At 46.1% G+C, this 15,454-nt stretch overlaps 1 protein-coding gene and 1 pseudogene across 3 annotated transcripts in view; one reads left to right on the top strand and one right to left on the bottom strand.

The window, feature by feature from the left end:
• The window catches only part of LOC144685840 (protein phosphatase 3 catalytic subunit alpha-like), a 492,753-nt gene that overhangs the window by 298,368 nt on the left and 178,931 nt on the right, over nucleotides 1-15,454 (top strand). The window lies entirely within an intron of this gene.
• On the bottom strand, nucleotides 5,707-5,936 carry LOC144685844 (small ribosomal subunit protein bS21m pseudogene; annotated as a pseudogene).

Here is a 15,454-nt window from a genome sequence, read left to right as displayed (position 1 = left end):
GGGTGTAATGGGATAGATGATTCCAGAGGTAATGAAGGCATGAATGAGGGTTTCAGCAACAAAAGAAATGAGACTGGGGTGAAGTCAGGTGATCTTACGGATGTGGAAATAGGCGATTATAGTAATGGCGTGCATATGAGGTTGGAGGCTCATCTTGGGATCAAATGTGACACCAATGTTGCAAACAGATCGGTTAATCTTGGACTGTTGCTAGGGAGAGGAATGGCATTTATAGCAGGAAAAGGAGTTTGGAGTGAGGAACAAAAACAAATAGCCTCAGTATTCCCAATATTTAATTGGAGGAAATTTCTGCTCATCCAGTCCTGGATGTCATATAAACAGTCTGATAATTTAGCAATATTGGGGGAGTTGAGAGAGGTGGTGGTGAGGTAGAGCTGGGTCTCATCAGTGTACATGTGAAAATTAATGTTGTACCTGCAGATGATGCAAGGGGCAGTTTGTAGATGAGAAATATGAAGGGGCCAAGGATAGATTCACATTGAGGATACGGTCCATCATGTTGTGTGGCACTACCACCTGGCTGAATGGGATAGATTTTGAACAGACCTAGCAACTCAAGACTGGGCATCCACGAGGCGCTGTGGGCCATCAGCAGCAGCAGCAGAATTGTACTCAGTCACAATCTGTAGCCTCATGGCCTGGCATATCCCCTCTCTAATAGGTGGATTTCCATTTGCCAGATCGAGCAGCAGAAGATATTCTGTGAATCACAACTGTTTTATTGGTAAACTACAGTTCAGTACAAATACCAGTTTCCACTATTCCCTTCTGGATCTTTTCCCTGACCACAAGCAAAACACACCCCACTGGGGAAAAACCTAGTTCTTAAGTACAGCCTTCAAAGAGCACCACCTCAATTCACTCTGAAGCTTGTCCCGGTTTACTCTTAAAGGGACTTGCATTTCTAATATTGTCATGCTCCACTCTACCATTACCACCAAGCCTGGGGATCAACCCTCTTTAAATGCGGAGTGCAGGAGGACATGCCAGGAGCAGCACCAGGTATACCTAAAAATGAGGGGTCAACCTGGTGAAGCTACAACACAGGACTACTTGCATGCCAAACAGCATAAGTAGCAAGTGATAGACAGAACTAAGCAATTCCACAACCAACAGATCAGATCTAAGCTCTGCAGTCCTGCGAAGTCCAGTAATGAATGGTGGTGGACAATTAAAACAACTCACTGGAGGTGGGGCGCTCCACAAATATCCCCATCCTCAATGATGGGGGAGCCCAGCACATCAGGGCAAAAGATAAGGCTGAAGCATTTGCAACAATCTTCATCCAGAAGTGCCGAGTGGATGATTTACCTTGGCATCCTTCAGAGGTCCCCAGCATCACAGATGCCTGTCTTCAGTCAATTTAATTCACTCCATGTGAAATTAAATTAAAAATTAAATTAAATTAAAACAAACCATTTTAGCTTACAAACCTTTAAACTGACCTTGTGCATGGAGGATGCTTTTTGACAGAATTCGTTTATGCACAGTTTTAGCATTAGATTTTCTATCCTTTAAGAGACAAATGTAACTACCTGGGCAGAATTTTCCATGCCTGCTGGCGTCAGGCATCATGGCGGGCGTGAGCGGACAATATGGAAGGAAGGCCAAAAATCGGTTTCACAACATCATGAAACCTGTATAAAATGACCATTTCTCTGCAGCTGAGACAGTTCAGACGCAGCCACATGGATATGATTGGAGTCAGGTCTCCAGCTTACCTGCCCACTCAAGCAACGCAGAGGTCTGAAAGTGCCACCAAATACTCCAGAGCTTTTCACCCCTCGGGCACAGACTGCAAACTAATAAGCATTTTAATGGACTGCAGAACATTTGGACGACTGGGCACGTTGTACAATCTCCTTGTAAAAGCTGGCCATGGAACAGTCACTGCTGGAGGTGCTCACAGCCCCTTGCAATGTCATTCAGGTTTGGACCAGTCTCCCCCATGGTTCAAGCTAACAGTGCAGCCTTGCAGCGTGGGTTAGGAGAATGCCTGCACCTGAGCTGAGAGCACAGCCCTGCCTCATCTGGCCAGTGCGATAGGCTCATCGCCATAATCCTCACCTTCGAAAACGTCCCCACCCTCATCCCTGTTGACATCTTCCTCATTGGAGGAGAAGTGCAGCTCCTCCATCTCCTCCTCACCAGCTCCTCTCCCCGTTGCAGCACTAGGTTATGAAGGGCACAGCAGGCAATAGCAATGCATGACACCCTCTGTGGACTATATTGAAGGGCTCCACCAGACCGGTCCAGGTACCGGAACCTAATTTTCAACATTCTAATGGTTTGCTCTACCAAAGTGTGAGTTGCTGCTTAAGCCTCATTGCACCTTCTCTCTGCTGCAGTCTGAAGCCGCCCCATGGATGTCATCAGCCAAGTCCTCTACGGGTAGTCCTTGTCCCCGAGGAACCAACTCTGCAGCCTCTGTGGACCCTGGAAGACACCAAGCCAGTGGGCAAATCCAGTGGGCAAAGCTGCTGCCAATCAGTTGGGTGGAATGGGGCAGAAGTAGGTGGGGTTTCGGGCAGCCATGCAGTGCACTATACTCTGGCCATACAAGTGGTGGCCAGCACTCTCTGGGGTGTGTTAAGGGGCCTTCAGACTTAACCAAGAGAAGTTCTTAGTACACCCAAGCTAACCCACACATCCCTCTTCCTGCAGGAGGAGTGCATCAGGAACATGGAGCCTGGTGACCTGGCTGTATGCCTTATGGATTACAGAGAGCAGACACAAAGGAGAAGAGAGCAACAGAAGCACCTGGCTGGACAAAGGGAGGAGCAGCACCCTCAGGAAGAAGGGGTGGCTGGGGTTCCGCGCATGCCGCTGAAGAGCCACAGTGACCTGTCGCTGGTCAGCGCGTAGCTAAACCCAGGGCCTACAGACGGCGCTTGTCATTCCTGCAGATGACCGAGAACCAGTGGCACCAAAGACTGCGCATGCCCAGGGAACCTATCAGTCACATCTGCCACCTGCTGCTGGATTTGGCGCCATGAGGACACGGAGGGCATCCACTGCCAGTGGCTGTGAAAGTGACCGCAGTGCTCAATTTTTTCCACCAGTGGCTCCTTTCAGGGCTCCACAGGTGACGTTTGTGGGATATCGCAAGCCTCCACCCACAAATGCATCTATGAGGTCATGGATGCCATCTTCGCGAAGGCACACAAATTTGTGCATTTCACCTGGGATCAGGAAAGCCAGGATGCAAGAGCACTGAGATTTGCCCAGCTCTCAGGTTCCCCACAGTTGCAGGGTGGCATTGACTGCACTCATGTGACCTCATGGCAACAGCGGTCAACTATGTCAACTGCAAGGCCTTCCACTCGCTGAAGATTCAGCTGCTGTGTGACCATCACAAATGCATCCTGCAGGTCTGCGCTTGGTTCCCAGGGAGTGTCCATGACTCTGAAATTCTCATAAGAACATAAGAAATAGGAACAGGAGCAGACCAATCGGCCCCTCGAGCCTCCTCCACCATTCAATAGATCATGGCTCATCTTCTTGTGTTTCGATTTCCACATTCCCATCTAACCCTGATAACCTTTGATTCCCTTGCCTAACAAGAATCTGCAAAAATGAGTGGCAGGATAGATGATTGGACAGAATGGGCAGGATTTTACACGTCAGCGAGTGGGGGTGGGGGTGGGGCCCGCTCGCCAACGCGTAAAATGACGCACGGTGACGTCGGGGGGAACTCCCGACGTCACTGCACCCCATTTAAATTTTCAGGAAGGCGGGAACACATCAAAATTAGCTGCATGCCTGCCAACCTGTCAATGGCCAATTGAGGCCATTGACAGAGCAATTATGTAATTAAAGCACCTGCCCATTCAACCTTAAGGTTGGCGGGCAGGCCAGGAGCCCCGGCACGAACTAGAAAAAGCATGAAACCTCATTCATGGGCGGGATGAGGTTTTATGTAGCTTTTAAAAAATGTTAATAAAGTTTCTTTGAAAATTATGGATGTGTCCCAACTCATGTGACATTGTCACATAAGGGGACATGTTAGAGAATGACTCAATTTGCAGTCTGCGGCCTCTTCCTTCTGTTGTGTGCCAGCTTGTCCTGCATAAATACAGATGGAGCAAGTGTAAGCAGGATGCTTGCCAGGCCAAATGATAACTATGCCTAGCATATGTGGCTGGTGAATGGTGCCATGGACCCGACGAGGACAACGAAACTGTGTGAGCGAGTGGATTCCCTCTGAGTGATGTCCCTTGAACTGGCAGTTAGTGCGAGTGGATGTTGATGGTTTTGTGTGTGTGAGAGTTGAGAGCAATAAGAAGTGACTTACCCTGGCAGAATGGAGGAGATCATTCATCCTCTTTCGGCACTGGGTTGCTGTCCTCTTTTGAGTTGCAGGAACGTGTCACCGAATTTGGGGGGTGGGGGGTGGGGCTACAGTCTTGCCTTTCAGGGCCATGTCTTCTGTGCAGCTCTCCTGGGCTGGAAGCACAGAGGTGTGCGTGCAGCTGCACTTTAAATATGGCGCCTGGCGCGAGGAGGTAGTGAGGTGACCATGTGGCGGGCGAATTGGAGGCCACCCACCTGCCAGTGAAATGGCGTGTTTCCCAGGAATGCATGATTAATGAGGAGGGATTAGGACAATACAGCGTGAAAGCCCGCTTTTGCAGCCGGCAGGTAAAATGTTCTTTTTCCCGCCCACTACCACATTTAGTACAAATTGGGGACAATTCTGTCCCCTATTTTGAATTCTGTACTACCTACATGCATACAGTGACCCACTGATGTTTAGACCTGTGCCCACTCTATTGCTATTAGATGTATTATTGTTTAACATGGTGGTGTAAAACCAGAAAATGGATTAAAAATTAATCAAATCCTGGCAAGATAGCTGTTTAATATATAAAGATATTATTATGCATATTTGAAACATAGCTAAGATAGAAATCACTGTTACCAGCTGTTGGAAAGGATTCCTGTTACATTGGCCTATTCTGAATATTTATATTTACAATTACAAATAAAATGCTTCACATTGTTTTTTAAACAAATGGTGGTAGAAATGAGAACATTGTGCTAGGGGAAGATAAAAGAGAAAAGAAATCTGTTAGAGAAAAGAAATCCTTTCTAAAAAAAATTATCAGAACTCAACCTGGTTTAATCAGCAAATCCTGAAGGCATCCACTGTAGGCTGATGAAAGAAGTCAGAGAGGTGCCAACAGAGGCTCTGGCACAATTTTTGAACTCTTATTCAAATTATACTTTGAGATTGGAGAGTTGTCAATCTAATGCCTTTTTTCAAGGAGGAAAGAATGACATCAGATTAGTTGTGGGCAATTCTTGGAATCCATTATTCATTATAAAATTAGTGAGCATTTAGAATTGTGTGGAATAAACAAGAGCGGCCAACACCAATTTGTTAAATTATGTTTGATACTTTATTTACAGGTGTTCAAATCAGCACCGTAATGACTGGATGATGTTTCCTGTGACAGGTTAACCCCGACTGCTGGATGAGAGTAAACTGGCCACGTTCAGAAAGAGCTTTATTCAGAAGGGTCAAGCCACCTGACTAAACGCCAGGCTGGCCCTGCTGCAGCTCGAGTCCGATATGCCTAATTAACACGTTCACGAAACCAGTGTTCACTTGTTCCGCTCCTTTCGCACGCCATCGAAACCACAAGGTCTGGCCGAACGCTGTTTCTCACTCAGGGATCTCGCCTAGCAGCCCAGCCAGAGGTCCTGGCGGTTCTTCCTTATCAGGAAGGCCAACTTCCCGGCCCTCTCCATGTTGTAGATGCGCCGGCAGTTCTCGTAATTCTCGCGGATGCGTTTCCTCCAGGGCTTCTCGTAGTAACACCTGCGCTTTCCCTCTTCAATGATCCCGTCTGTGGCGAGAATCCGGGTCAGGGTCCAGTAAGCCGCCTCCGAGTCACCGCCCTGAACCATCACCGGCCAAGGAGGAAATCCCTTCAAAGGCTGGTTGAGCTAATCCTTGAGTTAGTCAGATACATCCTGTGAAGCAACTGTCATACATAACAAGTCAATGACAGACCAAACATGGACAACAACAGCAACAACTTGCATTGATATAGCACCTTGAACATAGTAAAACAATCCCAAGGTGCATCAAAGGGGTGTAATCAAACACAACTTGAAACTGAGTCACACATGATGAGATATTAAGACGGGTGATCAACAGCTTAGTCAAAGAGGTGGAAAGGTTTAAGGTGGGTTTCCAGAGATTAGGGCCTAGTCAGCTGAAAGTATGGACAGTCCAAAGCACAAGACTCTTCAGGTGTGTAGGATTGTCACAGGAGCTGCAATGATCTTTGACCAGTGGTGAGGAACCAATTGGATAAAGTTAATGTAATTTTGTTACGTTACATCTACATTACTGGATGTAGTGTATTCAGTCAACAAGAAGCTTATTAGAAAAAAAGGCATATGATATAAAAGGAAGTGCAAACAGTTAGTCGATGCACAGAAACCAATGAGTTAATGTAAATGCATGCTGCTAAGATTGGTGAGGGTTGGAATTGATGTTCCCCAGACATCAGTACTGGGTGCACTTTTACTTTGTGTGAAAAGATGATTTAAACTTTGGGCTAGGGAGCAGTTTTCAAATTTGCTATTGACGCAAGTGGCTGAATTTTCTCGCAAGTTGTAGGTTACAGGTGGCCACTGCAGAAGTTGCGAGGTGAAGGAGAGGGCACCTCAATGCCGAGGCACCATCAAAGATGATTAAGTTTGTTTGAAAGAACCCGGGGCAGGCGGGCAGGCCCCGGCAATCAGGGGTGGGATCACCTTTAAGTGGCGGCACTGAAGCCAGGGGGGCAGCCATTACCACCTGGGGGCCCCATTGTGAGAAATGGAGCAGCCGTAAAGGAGGAATCCCCCCTGCAGGAAACCAGCTCGGAGGCCACTAGGGTTTAGCTGTCAGTCTCCCCACCTGGTGGGCTCTCCTGACATAGGCAAAATGCTGGATGGGTACTTAAGTGGTTCTGGGTGGCCATGCCACTGAGGTTTCCACCTCTGATGTTTTGCCATAACTGCAGGCAGACTTTGGGTTCCTCTCCTGATGCCTTCCTCCGGCTTCCCAGCCTGTTGCCATTGGGCTGGGAAAATTCACTCTAAAGTAGAAGATTTGGCAAACATTGAGAAGGACTGTAGAATACTTCAGGAAGATGTAGACAGGTGAGCAGAACAGATAAACTGATGGATAATGTAATTTAATAGAGATAATTGTAATTATGCGCTTTGGGAGCAAAGCGAAGATGGAGGTAGACAGTAAAAGCATTACAGTTGTGCATAAACTGAGAGACTTAAGGGCCCATGCACTTTCAGGGAATAATATATAGTACAAGTGAAGGTAGGTAGAATAGGGCAGCAGCATTTGGGTTTGATATAAAGATAGAGACTTGGATTTTCCTGGAGTCATTCTGACTCCAAAGCCATTTAAAAATTGTGGGTGGAACCTGATTCCGAGATTCCCAGTTCCACTCCCAACACCCCGAATTTTCCCTGGTGCGAGCTAAGGGTTTAGATTAGAGCCCATTGCGGGCGTAGGCATCTACTACCCCTTCATAATTTTCATGGAGTTGGGCCAGCTTCTCCATGACTTGTAGTTCACAGACCCTCAGAGGAGTTGTGAACCATAGTCTGGTTTTGGGAACCTTTTGAAAGGTAAGTTCAAAAGGTCTAGCCCATGTCCCCTTCTATTCCAACTGATTGCCAATTTATGCCCCAGCCACTTACCATGGCTCTTCATACTGTCTGTGCCCAACTCAAGCCTCACTCCCAACCACCCCTACATAGCCCCTCATACTGTCCAAGAGCCATATAATAGCAATGGCAATTGTTGAACCGCTGAGAGAAAAAAGACAAATCATTTCAAAAATTATCTTTCGGAAGAAAGATTGCTGTCCCTTCAACTTTGTCAATCAGGCAGGCCATTAAAGTATCAATAACAGAACCTCCAAACACTTCACATCTCTTAATCTTGTCCAAATAAACATTAAGACATTGGACAAGAACAACTTGGAAAATGGCACTCAAGCAAAGTCAACAATTCACTTCCATTGTCAAAACAGCAACCCCTGCTAAGCCAATGCTTTTATTGGTTTCTACCAACAACCAAGCCTCATGCATGCATGATGCTTTCTTTCAGCAGTTTTGCAATTGCCATTGTTTGTATATCTTATCTGGCTCATTGGTTATATACAGAGTGCATACAGGATGAATGGGCATAGAAGGGCCATGAGTTGACATTGACGTGGCATGGACAGTATGGGGGGGTGCGGTGGTGATTGGAGAGGCATGAATTGGTATGGAAGGTATCAGAGGACATGGGGTGGTGGTTGAGGGGATGTAAGGGGTGAGGGTTAAAGCACCTAAAGTCTTCTAAAACAATTGGTACAAAGTGCCAGAGAACTGAGGCGGGTCTTGTCACCAGCCCGTCTCAGCAATTGTCCACCCCGGTGGCCGCCAATGCTCAACTTCTGTGGCCAGTGGGCCCGAATCCATGATACACCCGACCCCCACAGCAAAAATGTGTGTATCAGGCATTTTTCATTGGGTTGGGTCCAGTAAGTAGAGAAATTTCCCTACTTGAGCTATTTGCCCCAGTAGCCAAAATCTGGCCCATAGAGTACAAGAGTAAAGAAGTAGTGATAAATTTGTACAAACCATTTATTAGACCACAATTAAAATACTCTGCACTTTTAGGCACCCATTTATAGAAAGGCCTGAAGAGAGCTCAGGGATACCACAGGGAATAGGAAACCAGATATAAGAAGAAACCTGAGATACTGGCACTGTTTGTACTAGAGAAAAAAGGCTAAGAGGAGATTTGATACAATTTTACAGCGTGAATGGCAAAATAGTATTTTCTCTTGGTGGAGAGTAAGTGATAAAAGGGCCTCAATTTAAAGATTTATGAGAAATGTATTTGATGCAGTGCATTGTTGGAAAGGAACGCCACTGGAAATAGTTGAGGCAGAAACCAATGTAGTTTTTAAGAAAAATGTAAATAAATGTTTGAGTATTGCTGAAGAAGAGACATGTCAAAGCTTTTCATCTTGCACTCATCAGGACACTTCACAAGAATACCAACATAAGGGAAAACAATTATTTATATTGTGTGAAGAGAGTGCTGATTGGTTGGCAAGTGAACTCTGATTGGTGGAGGTGTTGCCATGGAGAATGCACTAGTAATGGTGACTGACAGTTAACTGCTAAGTATTGTCCTGAGGAATGAGTCAGCGAATGGCTGTCACTTATTTTGTTCAGCTGAAATGGGTGAAATGTGTGTACACGTTCTTTCTGCCTGCAAAGAACAGGGCCCTGTGTATTAATATATGTAGCTTCCAGTACACGCAAATGTGCCACACTGCGAGCTCGACTGACAATCTAAATTGATTGTCAGCATAATTCTTAGCACACTGAGGATTATTTAGCAAATGTTGTCCAATCGCAGAATAACATCTAATGTTGGACACTGTGTTTTGAGTTTTGCAAGCACGGGCCAATTGGGCATATTCTGTCACTTGCCCATTGAGAACAGCGGCTGGGACATGCTGTTTGACATGATCCGCCAGTCTTTGGGATATATGCATAGTAGCAGCATGAAACTGCTAGTTTCACCTGTTGCTCAATTTTTTGAGATACCTTGCCCTTCCAGAGTAATCTGAGGTAGACTGGGCACTTTTCAGGGCTGAAAGTGACAGCCTTAGGCCCGTTTGTGCAAGCACGGGCTGGTTGGGTATGGTCTGTATACCTTGCCCGTTGCAAACAGCGACTGGGACATGCTGTTTGCCTCGACCTGCCAGCATTTGGGATGTATGGCCTACATACCTAGCATCACACTGGCACTGAAATTCATATACCACATTACTCATTTATGTGATAGGCAGAACATCTTTTTGGCTTGACAGCAGCATCCCGTTAGTCGTGAATACCACTCATGTTGCTACTGCATAGTAGCACTGTGAAACAGCTAGCTTCAGCTGTTGCTCAAATTTTTTAGATACCTTGCCCTTTCAGGGTAATCTGTTGTAGACTGGGCACTTTTAAGGGCTGAAAGTGATGGCATTAGGCACGTTGCATGATATATAGCCCAAAATGATCTGACCAGGGTAGCCCTTATCCTGCAGGATGCCTTTGATGCACCCTATTTCAGCCTCAAGCTTGCATGGTGAGCAAGTGGCTCGGGCCCTCTTTACAAGGTGCCAGTAAGACCAATCTTATAGCGTGTGGAACTGTAAAAATCCCAACGCCTATATTGACCAGTGAAGGTAGGCTTGCGGTAGACTGTGGTAAAGAAACCCCTGGCAGATTTCTCAACTAGTACGTCAAGGAAGAGGAGTTAATTTGACTGCTCCATTTCAAAGGTGAATTTGAGCGCAGGATGGAGCCCATTAAGACATGTAAGGAAATTATTACATGCAGCTGCGAATTTAAATATAGTAAACATATCATCAGCATATTAGAAATATGTGAGCAGTAGGTGGTTAGGTGTCATTCCATCAAAGACATGTTTCTCATGGAACTCCACAAAGACCTTTGTGAGAGCTGGGCCTAGAGGGGACCCCATGGCAACACCATCTATTTGGGCATACATGGTGTCATTAAAACTGAACTCAACTGCGCAAGCTGCTGAGTTCATAAGTTAAGTGAACACTGATTCATACAATGGTGGCAGGTCTAGATCACCATGATATAATGCTGCAGTGCAGATATCTGTGGCTTCCTTAGGTGGAACATTGGTGAATAGGCTAGCAATGTGAAATAAGCACATGGACACAGCATTGCTATCGATAAGCAAGTCCTGTATGGCCATCACAAATATGAAGGAGTCCTTCACCATCTATATGGAAAACTTGGTCAAAACTGGTTGTAACAATTTGCCCAACCGTTTGGCCAATTCATGTTGTGCAGAACCAGTCATAGATAAGATAGGGCGTAGAAGGTCATCATTTTTGTGTCTTGTGTGTTTGAAGCAGAAGAAGATATAAGTGTATGGGGAGACACAAGGATAGCATGGCGAGTTTTGGATTCCTCTAACACAGATCAGCAGAGACACCTCCTTCCATACTGTAAACCTCTATGGTTGTATAAGGATTGAATTTATGAATGCATGCTACTAGTGGGAAGCACTACCACTGATTGGTTGAGACGTCATCGGCAACATAATCAACCAATCAGAGCCGAATTGACAACCAATCAACACCCTTTTTCTTACGCAGTATAAATGGCTGTTCGCTTTGAAATTTGGTAATCTCGCATCTGTCCTGATGAGTGCAAGAAGAAAATCTTTGTCAGCATGTCTCTTTTTTCAGCAGTACTCAAGTACTGTACTACCAGTGACTCATTAAAGCGATTTGTGTACTATTCTCTATGAGTTAAAAATAGAATAGATATTTTACTTGGTTTGAAATTGGAGTTTAATATTTTTAAAGAAGTACCTTGTACCTCAAGATTTAAGAAAACATGGAACAAATAAATGTCCCTAGCCTAACCAGCTCATTCCTTCCTTGGATCCTGAACAATTTGCCTTTACTGGTTCTAGTCAATTGATTTACTCTCTTTAAGAAGATGACTAACCACAACTAATAATTCTTTGAGGAAAATTAATGTTTCCCCTCGTCCAACTCTTCTCCCATGTAATCTTGTGGAAGTCCAGGATATCTAACTCGCAAGCTACATCATTCAACTTGGACCAGTTGCGTCTGCAGATCCCATTTACCATAACACAGGAACCATCACATTTCACATCATCTATTTTTTATATTTATTCCTTATAACATTGTGTTAGGTTTAACCAGATATTTAACTAGATTATTTTAAAAGGACGGATGATCAATTATTTTTGCAGAGAAGTGTTCCATATATCTACTATTCCATGGACGAAAATTCTAATATTTTATCTTGCTTTAGTCTTGTTAATTTTATACCTCATCTACTTCATTCTCCAGCCACAATTGGAATTGTATAACTTGCTAACCTCTGCATTATCTACATATCTCATAATTAAAAATACCTCATCGTGTCCACTCATAGTTTTATTTTTCTGCAGTGGAAACAAGTTCAACTCTATGAATTCATTTTCATACATTAGCAATCCAAGTCTTGAAATCATCATTCCCAGGCCTCTCCAAACCCTTTTCAATATATCAAATGGCCTTTTCAAGATAGCATTCAAATTACAGGAAAGATATGGATTGTGACCTTTCTAATGAGTTATACTAAGCTGAAATAACCTCTTACAAATGATTTTGAGATGCATGCTGGCTTTTATTGCAAGTGGATCAGAGTACAGGAATAAAGAAGTCTTGCTACAATTGTACAGGGCTTTGGTGAGATCACGTAATTTAAGGATGGATACTTGCATTAGAAGCAATTCAGAGAAGTTCCACTCGACTGATTCCCGGGAGGAGGGGATTATCCTATGAGGAATGGTTGGAAAGGTTGGCCCATAACTTCTGTGCTCCCCAGCTTCGGATTTGGTGGGTACCCCAATGATGCGCTGGGGAATCCCCCTGGCAAGTTCCCAGGTGAGGGTTTGCACGGTATTTATCCAGAAGTGCACACTTCCTCTGGACAATTACATTGCGCTGGGAACCATCCAAAAAGGCGATTTAAATCGCAAACTTCAGATGGTTCCACCGGGGTTATATCAATAGTTATCCAGAAAAAGCTAAAAGATTTAAAACACCTTCTAACTTCTGCTTAACTAATGTAAAAACCCAGACTGACCCCACGAGACTTCCACAAACCCCACCCTCCTCCACGAGACTCCCCCCAACCTCCGACAACCCCATCTCCCCACCCCAACCAACCTCAGACCTCCCCACCCCCAACATCGGATAACCCACCCCGACCTTCGGATCCCCCCTACCCGACCTCCGTACCCACCCCAGACCTCAGACCCGCCCCCCAACATCGGACCTCCCCCCTGACCTTGGACCCTCCCCCCGGACCTCGGACCCGCCCTCCCAACCGCCGCCCAGACCTCAGACCCCCAGACCTTGGATTGTCCCCGCCAGACCTTGGAACCACCCCCCCCTCAAGACCTCAGACCCCCCTCCAAACCTCAGACTCCCCCCAGACCTCGGATCACTCCCCCAGGCCTCGGACCCCACACCCCCCCAGACACCCCCAACCCCAAATCCTATCTACTTACCTTAGACACTTACCTTCCCTCTGGCCTGTCAATTTCCCTGGCCCTTTAAACTTACCTGCTTTACGGCAGCAACTGCTGTAAAAAAAGGGGGCGTGGCCTCTTTGAATATGCTGGATCTAGACTTCGCTGGAGCCTGTGATGATTATTTTGATGCAGGCACCAAGCAGCTCCGGGGAACGGAAGTGGCAATGCAATTTTCAAGAGCAGGTAAGTGTGCATTTATTTCTTCTAATTTCTGTGGGTCAGCACTTTCCAACACTAGTCGGACGTTATGGCCCATTGACCCTGTATCCATTGGAGTTTGGAAGAATGAGTAGGTCTTACTAAAACATATAAGATACTGAGGGGACTTGACAGGGGAGATGCTGAAAGGATGTTTCCTCTTGTGGAAGAGACCAGGGGCAGAATCATCCCAGACTTGCATAAAGTGTAGTAGCGGGCAGGATAAAAGTCGTTTTACCCGCCGGCCGCAATGGCGAATTTCTACACTGTATCACCCCATTCCTGCCTCACTAATTATGCAGCCACAAGAAACACACCGTCTCGCTGGCGGGCGGCCTCCAATTTGCCCGCCATTCCTTGCTGCTTCCTCATGCAGGGCGCCATATTTAAACTGCAGCCACTCGTGCACTGTCAATGCTTGCAGCCCAGGACTCCCCTGAGTGAAGACATGGCCTCAAAAGCCAAGAAGAGTGCAGCCCCCTGATTCAGTGATGCATTCTGGATTCCATGGAGGCTCGCTGCAATGTCCTCTACTCCTCACTCTGGCCGCAGGAGGCCCATCAGTCTCACCACTGCGGCTTGGGAGGTGGTGGCAGAGGTGGTGAGTGCCAATGCTGCACTCAAGAGGTCGGCCATCCGGTGCAGAAAACAGATGAATGATCTCAGCCGTGCTGCCAGGGTAAGGCAACCATCTTATCACTCTAACTTATACACTCACAAGGCCATCACACATTCACTGGCATCTCACTCACTGCCAGCTCAAGGGACGTCACCACTCACTCTCTCACACACACCCTCACATCTCATTCTGGCCTCATCTCCTCAGCCCTTGCCATCTTGAGGCCAGTTGCACAGGTTAACAGGTGCCCCCACACACAGCCTGGGTTACTCTCCTTCCCCAGTACAGCCCTTGCCCTGCAGCCTCTTCCCTTGCCTGATGCCACTCCTCCCCCTTCCCCAAGCAAGCCCTAGCCCTGCAGCTGTTGAAAAGCCAGTCGGCCTTACAGCTGGTAAGTAGAGACCTGCCCGTGAGCCCCCCTAAAAGTGATGTGGTGCTGCCTGCGAAGCCTGGTGCTGATGACTACGAGTACTGCCTGAAGCAAGGTAGGCAAACAAACCTCGAAGTCTGAGTGCAGCTCTCCAGGTGCACGTCGCTTATGTACAGTTGTGAAACACGTCGGTATGCAATCACGCCAATGCGCCCAGAATGTCCAGCGTGGGGGATGATTCCAGCAAGCAGGGCTTATACAAAGTTGCTAAAGTATTGAAATTAGGTTCTCGATGTGCGGCAGGAAACGCGGCCTGTCATTGACGGATAGAGCGGGCGATCGCAAACTGGTTTCACGATGGCATGAAACTGATTTTTGGCCTTCTAGCCATAGTGGTGGAGGCAATGTCATTGAATATTTTTAAGGCTGAATTAGATAGATTCTTGATTGACAAGAGGGTCAAAGGTTAATGGGGGTAGGAAGAAAAGTGGAGCTGAGGCCAGAATCAGATTAGCCATGACCTTATTGAACAATGGAGCAGTTTTGAGGGGCCGAATGGCCTACTTCTGCTCCGAATAATATGAGGCGGTACAGCAAAGGTTCATTAAATTAATCCCTGGGACGGGAGGGTTGTGCTATGACGAGAGGCTCAGGAAATTTCTCCTATATTGGAGTTAAACAAAACATACAAAATTCTGAAGGGGCTTGATAGGGTAGATGCTGAGAGAATTTTTTCCTCTGGTCAGGGAATCTAAAACATGGGGTATGGCCTCTGGATAAGGGGCTGATCATTTGGGGCTGGGATGAGGAGAAATTACTTCACTCAAGGGGTTGTGAATTTTTGGAATTCCCAACCCCAGAGGGCTGTGGCTGCTCCAATATTGCTAAAACAAACATTTATTGTTTGGCTATTTGTGGGATCTTGCTGTGTGACATGTATGCTTACATTACTTCAGTGATTACACTTCCAAAAAAAAGTTCAATTGCTTTGAAGCACCTTGGTACCTCCTGATGTCATTAAAGGTGCTAGAGAAATGCAAGTTTTTGCTTTACTTTTTATTGTGCATTATGTTAC

This window comes from Cetorhinus maximus, chromosome 10 (genome assembly GCF_964194155.1).
Source record: "Cetorhinus maximus chromosome 10, sCetMax3.hap1.1, whole genome shotgun sequence".
NCBI lineage: Eukaryota > Metazoa > Chordata > Chondrichthyes > Lamniformes > Cetorhinidae > Cetorhinus > Cetorhinus maximus.
The sequence above is the reverse complement of the archived record's forward strand: the minus strand, read 5'-3'. Positions and strand labels throughout refer to the sequence as shown.